The 7,732-nt window shown below is 41.4% G+C and overlaps 1 non-coding gene across 1 annotated transcript; it reads left to right on the top strand.

Annotated features, from left to right (window-relative positions):
* Positions 1-2,678: 2,678 nt before the first annotated feature.
* On the top strand, positions 2,679-2,760 carry trnas-gcu (transfer RNA serine (anticodon GCU)). The gene has a single exon. It is a non-coding gene; the product is annotated as a tRNA-Ser (tRNA).
* The last annotated feature ends 4,972 nt before the right edge of the window (positions 2,761-7,732 follow it).

Raw genomic sequence — 7,732 nt, forward strand, 5'->3', positions numbered from 1 at the left:
AGTACAATTATTCAATGCTCCATGGAGTTTCGAATAAGAGGTGAAGGGCATGTCTACATTCACAAATTAATCATTCCGTGGAACTCAATACAAGGACACATGAAGTGATAAACAAAGTGGGCAAGAACACGGAAATATGATACACAATAGCTACGACAATTTCTATGTGCAAATTGTTGATTTCAGACCCACGGTGGCTTTTGGTAATGATATTTACTGTCCAGAACCAGTCTGCACTGGAATGACTGGAGCCCTACTGTGATGTATTTGAACTTCAGTTACCTTTAGAAATAGCGGGCACTCACTCAGATCATGGAGATTTAGAGAAATCAAATTTAAAGCAAATAGTTCATCTTGAAACTGTGAAATCTTTAGGTCACCCTCAGTGGGAGCATTGTGTGTAATCCTTGTCCTTATTCTCCAACAAAGACATGTGAAGAGGTTAGGAAGGGCACAGACACTGCCTACCGAATAGCCAGATATTAGGAAGCCCAGGGATGGGGTTTACTGAGACATAAAAACATCAGAAAGGATATAAATTATTTCATTCGCATTATGGACAGAATGAAGGAGTTTATTCACGACATGTGGAAATGCTGGACCAGAAACACTCAAGTTTAAAAGTAAACAAAAGAGATTTTCTCATAACGTGTGGTTTGAAGTGACTAAATTCGGGACATTCCGTCTTTCAAGTGAATCAACGACTTTAGTTGGAGCTTCAAAACCATTAGTGAATGATTGAGAAAAGATTGGATGAGAGATTCTTCCACTCAATAAAGTCGCTGAATTCCTGAATGACTTTCTGGAAATAAAACGTAGATGTATGATTTCATCGTGTTTTAAAAACACACGAACAAACATACAAGGAGGAATTTACCATTGAAAGAAAGGAAAAGTGTGGGTGTGGATTAATTTCGATTTGATTGTTTTCAGACACAAAGACATTTCATGAACACGTTCAGCTGAAGAAAATTGAGTATAAAAAGTTTCTGGATTTGAAAGATATAGCGTATTATTCAAGGTGAAGCATTGTAAATGGGGCTGATGTCGTAAAATAACTGCAGACAGAAGTTACATCCTAATGAGTGGCAATTGAATCGTCACTTGGAGACGCAACACCTACTTTAAAGATTTGACCACATTCAAATGACGTTAGGTGTATTTCACGCTTTCTTATATCCACCACCAAGTCTACTCTGTCTTTTTTGTATTTTTAACCCTCTGTACTGCTCTGCAGCACACCATTCCAGCTGAAAGATGCTCAGACTAAAAGTGAGTACAATATTCCGACGGCCCCATGCGATCAGTCTTTTTTTTTATTATTACATTGCGGGTTTGCAACAAACTACATAACATGAAAACAGATCAACATCTATTTTCCCGGAATTTACCGCAGTGCAAATGGGAAACTTTATCTGTCTGCCGAAAAATCACCTTCGGCTCTCCCTCCACACATGATTCTTCACGTTTTAAGTATTCGCAGTATGTTTGTTGATCAAGGTGTCATTATCCTGAAAAGGTCGTTTCTCAATCCACAAAAACTGGTACTTTCCCATAAACGTGACATTGCTCAATATCACCTTCTATCCGTACCCCTCAACACGTCAAATTGAAGCTGCTCCATGTGAGGCTCAAACTTAAAACTTCGGCAGAGCACAGCCCACTATACTGGCACAGAGATACCGTACACTGGTCACCTGCAGCACTGGAGCAACATATTATTGCTTACCTCCACATTCCTGGTTGTACATTAACGGTTGGGAAACCGAGTTTCTCTGATTCCGTGTTTGGTCACTGCGATTATACGATCATCCTCACCAGTGGTTCTGACCCCGTGTGAGGCAAGTGGTGAGCTACTCATTGCAAAGATGTAAAAATGTGCAACTGCAACTTTTGCCTTCACTAATCCATGAGCCTTTTATTTTGTTTTTCATCTGTAGAAATTTTAAAACCTTCATCTTGAACAGACTCAATAACAGATCTCCATTGTGTCTCTGGCATCAAATTCCAAAATGTAAACCCCTTCTGAATTCTTCCACCGCAGTCCACTGTTTGGGAAGTTTTCCTGTTCAGGGGAATGCACTTGCCAGTGTGTCAACTGCTGCTCCCAGCATTCGCTCCGGCACTGCACTCATTTTCCTTCTGACACTTGCTCACTGCGTTGCTGTGATCATACAGTGACTTGGTGTCACACAGCCAGGGAAATGATACAGATCAATGTTTTTGCATTGTTGAATTCAATTGTCAGTTTAGCCTTATTTAGGATTTCAAATTTGCCTGTCCTGTACACAAGTGCGTGTCAAAAATATCTGAGTGGAAGAAAGGTGTTCTGAATAATGACATTGAGCACTATGCACTCTCCTCCAGTCTGGAAACCAATTCCTCACAGACAACTTTACACCTCCTGCTGTCACGGGCACTTCAGTCCGTTGGCTTCAAATCTTCACAGATTTCAACAGACATTGTTACATCATCATTTCTTCATTTTTGTTCAGATCACTGTGAGCAGAGTGTCACAGTGGGAGTCTGTTTGCCCCACAACTCAGAGGTAAGACGATACTATTGGAACCGTCCTGTACTATTTATCATTTCACCAAAACCATGTAGAAATATCTGCTGCTCAGCATAATTTACGCAATTCATTTATTCATAAGGTCAAATGTGCTCACGATTTTTGTGACGAGGTGGCCGAGAGGTTAAGTCGTTGGACTGCTAATCCATTGTGTTCTGCACGCGTGGGTTCGAATCCCACTCTCGTCGTTGTTATCAACGATTTTCAATTGTGCTATCTTTGGATGATCACAGCTGTCCAATGGTCTGTTTATATGCATCGACGCTATAATAAAATCTCAAAGAATAATTTGAGTCTGTTGCCTAAACTGCATTGAAATGTAGATTGAATTGGGACAATGAACAGGAACGCGATTGTCTTTTACAAGTCAAGTTGCTGTGAACTTTTATCGTATGAAAGAGATCCAGGAGAACCAAATAACGAGAGATGCGAAGTGCATGTTGATGCATGCGATTCTTAATGAGTGTTTTGTCAGATGAAATTTGTAGCAGTTGGGGAGAAGTGATTCATCTTGGTGAAAAGAGCACAGAGAGACAGTACGAAACAATGGAGGTATTTCAAAAGTGGCAGGGGCTGGGTGTAGGGGCACCCGAGAACTGGCTGCAAATGCACAGTAGAGAATTACCGATGTGGGTGCCGTGCATGGGCACAGACAGACTTACACATTGGTCTTATCCTTTCCCCCTTGCTCTCGCCATTGATGAATGCTGGACATAAGACACACATAAACACAAGATGTGGGAAGTAAACTCCTTCTCGTTATGCACACACTTGATGCTTCATATTTAACTGTGAACACCTGGAGAAGTCAGCAAGTTAACTGCAGGGACTGAATCTAAACTGTGTATCAATAACCGCAGATTTATGCAGCATAAACATGAAAACTGATTTGAAATGTCTTTATACGCATGTCATTAACAGACGGTTCGTTCTAATACCTTGAGCTGCTTTTAATGACATGACGCAGCAGGGAACATTGGGACATCAGACTGGTAGAGCCAACAGCAACTGGACGTTTTCTATTGACATGGAGCAGGGAGCATCGGGATATCAGACTGGGAGCTGCAACTTCAACTAGAGTAGCTTGTATTGACATGGAGCATCAAGGAACACTGGAACATCAGGTTGGGAGCTCCAACCTCTCTTGGAGCAGCTTGTATTTGCATGGAAGAGGAGAGAGTATTGGGACATTAGGCTGGAGGAAAGGTTATTCAACTATTTTAATCTGAAGTAAAATAGGATTCAACACCTCAGGTGTTAACTGATTTATGAAGATTCTGTCATGGGAAAATAATTAATTCATTAGATATTAAAGACAATTCCTGCAAATATTCAACTCAGGAAAACGCATTGGTACAGAGAGAAATGGGAGTGATGTTTCAAGTCTTTGACTTTTCTTTTCTGGCCGACTCTGCACTAGATTACATCACCAGAAGGACGTTTTCACGCATTTCATGTCATTCAGTTTCCTGCAAATACGGACAGATCATTAACATAATCTAAATCTGAAAATTAATGGGAATATGCGATGTAATGATTAGGCTGGAGTTTACCTCTAATTATGGTGAAAACGTAGCAAAGTACGTTGCAATTTCCTTGATCAGCAGTGACCTCATTGATTGGCTGATCAATGTTTAAGGACAATGTGAAGTGAATCATAGATGGTGACTCACCTTTGTTCACCTTGTGAGTGTTATTTTTATTGCTCCTGTCAAAATTCGCATCACAGCTCTGCAGCGTGTAAAATCTCAGCTGCGCATCTGGCCAGTGGTACAGCCATTCGTATAGCTGGCTATGGATCAGGCGCGTGCAGGCTCGACTTTTGCTTTGCGCAAGCGCATTGTGGAGATTCAGCACACATCCAAAGTAATCTTTTTTGTTCCACTGAGGTGGATAATGTTTGAAATTTTCATCTCCAGGAACGAAAATTCTTTTACTGTCTACGATCAGTTAAACATTACCAAGGATCATCAAAGTTAAAAATCACATGTATCGAACTAGCAAATTTGGAAGCAGCAGTGTTCCATGCACTGTTTCTTCATCAGGTGTTTGTGAACTGTTGGACACTAATATGGCTTTGTGAATTTTTTAAATTTGTCCACCCCAGTCCAATACCAACACATCCAAGTCATGGGTACCATCGACACCACAAACGGGCGGTTAAAGTCCAGATGATCTTCCACAACATTGCGCATATTGACACACGCATCACGTTTCTGCAGAAAGACACCTACCTGATAAAGGAGCGGCTCTCTGAAAGCTGGTGTTTCCAAATAAACTTGCTGGACTATGTCCTGATGTTGTGTAATTTTTAACTTTGTCTACCCAACTCAAACACTGGCACTTCCATATCATAGAGAACATCAGTCATGTCGCAGCGCTGTCAGAGAAGACAATCCTGGAATAGCCTCACACATTGCTCATAAGATACGTTTCATTTTCAGAAACCAACCCACTCAATCGCTGCAGCTCCTGTGTATGAAAAGCACAGAAATGAAATAGCTGAGACACAGTTTTGACAGTTCTTTGAAACTCTATGGGAAGTGGAATCAGAGGAGAATGAAGGATTAACTGTCCGACTGTGTAGCGAGAGGGAATGCACTTTTACCTTCATTCAAGGGCTGGGGTATTGACTGATTTAAGGCATTAAACAGATTCCTGGTAGAGCTGCGCTCTCTGCATCAGGAACAAGAAGTCCTTATTTCCTGAACGGTAATGAAATCCAGCCCACTCAGTCAAAGCGTTGAATACTAACCACTCGACCACCAGGGATGAGGGCAGAAGCAGTTGCACAGTTTCTTCATAACGCGGTTTTTGGAATTATGTCACTGCAGATATATTTGCCCTCAAAAATGATTGAATTATCGAATGTTTACAACACAGAAATGGGTCCCATCATCTCACTTCCCAGCACTTGGTTTGCAACCTTGTACACTCTGACGTTTCCCGTGTTCATTTCAATGCTAATTTCTTTGGAACGTTTTAATCTCGTAAGACACAATAAATTGAATTGAAGTTTGAGATGGGAAAAATGTGTTCACACCCGGTCGGGGAACTGAATCCCATTTTTACCCAAGGCTGAAGCACGCAGACACATTTCCCCAAGAGTGATACAGGCCTCGGGAGAAAACAAGCAGAAAGTAACATTTCACCCACTTGACTGATGTCCCATTTCAGACTTCAAGACCAGCAAAGAAAGGAAGCATTCAGCCCCTCCCGTCCCAGTGTTCCTTGCCCATTCTTTCCACATCTCTCTCTAGTATATACTGTCTCACCTTGTTCTTGCTGGCAAACTGGATCACTGCTCACGCGCGTTTTTTCCTGTCCTGGCGAACCGTTTTTCTCAAGTTATTGGAATTAAAAAACAGGAATGGGCTATTTCAAGCACTTTTCTAGTTTATAAGACCAGTGTTATCACCACTGAGCCAGCACATTGCCAGGTCATTAGAGAAGGTCTCGTACATCAGAAAATGAAATTCAACAGATGATTAGATAGCCTCAGTATTGTAAACCAACCAACAAGACCGGAATAGAGCCGAAGGGATCATGCACAGAAGGATGGCAGAATAGAATGACGAATCTCATGGTGTCCAGGGTGGTATTAACATAAATCATCCCTGGTAGTATCGTGATGAGGATTCAATAATTTCACTGTCTTGGCTTGTTAAAGGTTAACGTTTACAGTAATCAATATGAAATACTGCCTGATCTTTCCAAGCAGAATGATGTTGTGCAGCATTCCGAATCGCTTCCCTGCATGTTATAGGTCCAAATCAGCAATGTCAACTGCAATTGCCTGACGTTCAATCAGTTTAAATCAAGAACGGAGAGGGCGTCACTAAAATGGAAAGGGAAAAGTGGTTTGTGAGAGTTAACTGTATGCCTAGTGGAGTCAGGTTTAAAGTAGATAATGAATATTGGTTTTCCTGTTTACCTTGATATACTGACCACTCCGGATCAATTACCCACATTGTCTGCCCTTTGTGTGATGTTCTTTGTACATTTTACCTCGGTTCAGTTTTCCGGGGTCCACGCATTTTTAATTTGGCACATTTTACTCAGATCGGTTTTGCAGCATCATATTTAAGCCAACATTTTTAGGAACAGAAAGACACCATTCAGACCATTAAGTCTGTTCCTGTATTGAATGGTTTCATGTCAGATCTGATAACCTTGAACTGCACTTTCTTGCCTTACTCCATAACGCTTGATGTCTTTACTGTTTGAAGATCTGCCGATCTCAGCCTCATTCCTCAACAGCCTTCTTGTACAAGAAAGTCCTCGGATCCAGAACTGTCTGAGAGAATAAATGCTTCCTCATCTCTGTTTTAATTGTGAGATCCGCATTATAATACGAAGTTAAATATCACACAACACCAGGTCATAGTCCAACAGGTTTAATTGGAAGCATTAGCTTTCGGAGAGCTGCACCTTCATCAGGTGGTTGTGGAGTTCACAATTGTAAGAAACAGAATTTATAACAAAAGCTTACAGTGCGATGTAACTGAAATTATATATTGAAAAATACCTTGATTATTTGTTAAGTCTGCCATCTGTTAAGATGACTATGTTAGGTTCGCTTCTTTGTTATGTGATTCACAAAACTTTCTTTTAATATTTACATTCTTAGGTAAACTTTAACAATTAGTGTCAGTCCAGATAATATATTGACGTTGTCAGTTCCTGTGTGCTGTGTCCGTGCCATAATGTTTAGACTGACGCTAATCTAAAAAAATGGTGCAGGCAAGGATGCTTTGAGGCATGGTACATTGGTGAAACCGAGCAGAGGCTACAGCAACGGATAAATGGGCACTACACATCTATCGACAGACAGGTGTGCGCCTTCCCGGTTGGAGAGCACATCAGTGGTCCAGGACATTTCACCTCGGCCTTTGCGGTGACAATCCACCAAGGCGGAATTCGGAGCAGGCAGCATCTAAAAGTGCCCGAGCAGAAGCTGATAGCTAAGTTCCCATGAGGATGACCTCAACCGGGACCTTGGATTCATGTCACAGTACAGGTGATTCCATTGCACTATCTACACACAGAGACCCTCCTACACACACACACACACACACACACACACACACACACACACACACACATACATACGTTTGTGGGGTGAATTTGTACTTGCACAGTTACATTGTACTTTGCTCA

The sequence above is a fragment of the Chiloscyllium plagiosum genome, unplaced genomic scaffold, assembly GCF_037043375.1.
Source record: "Chiloscyllium plagiosum isolate Xiang-an unplaced genomic scaffold, Cpla_swu_hap1 HiC_scaffold_47, whole genome shotgun sequence".
Taxonomy (NCBI): Eukaryota; Metazoa; Chordata; class Chondrichthyes; order Orectolobiformes; family Hemiscylliidae; genus Chiloscyllium; species Chiloscyllium plagiosum.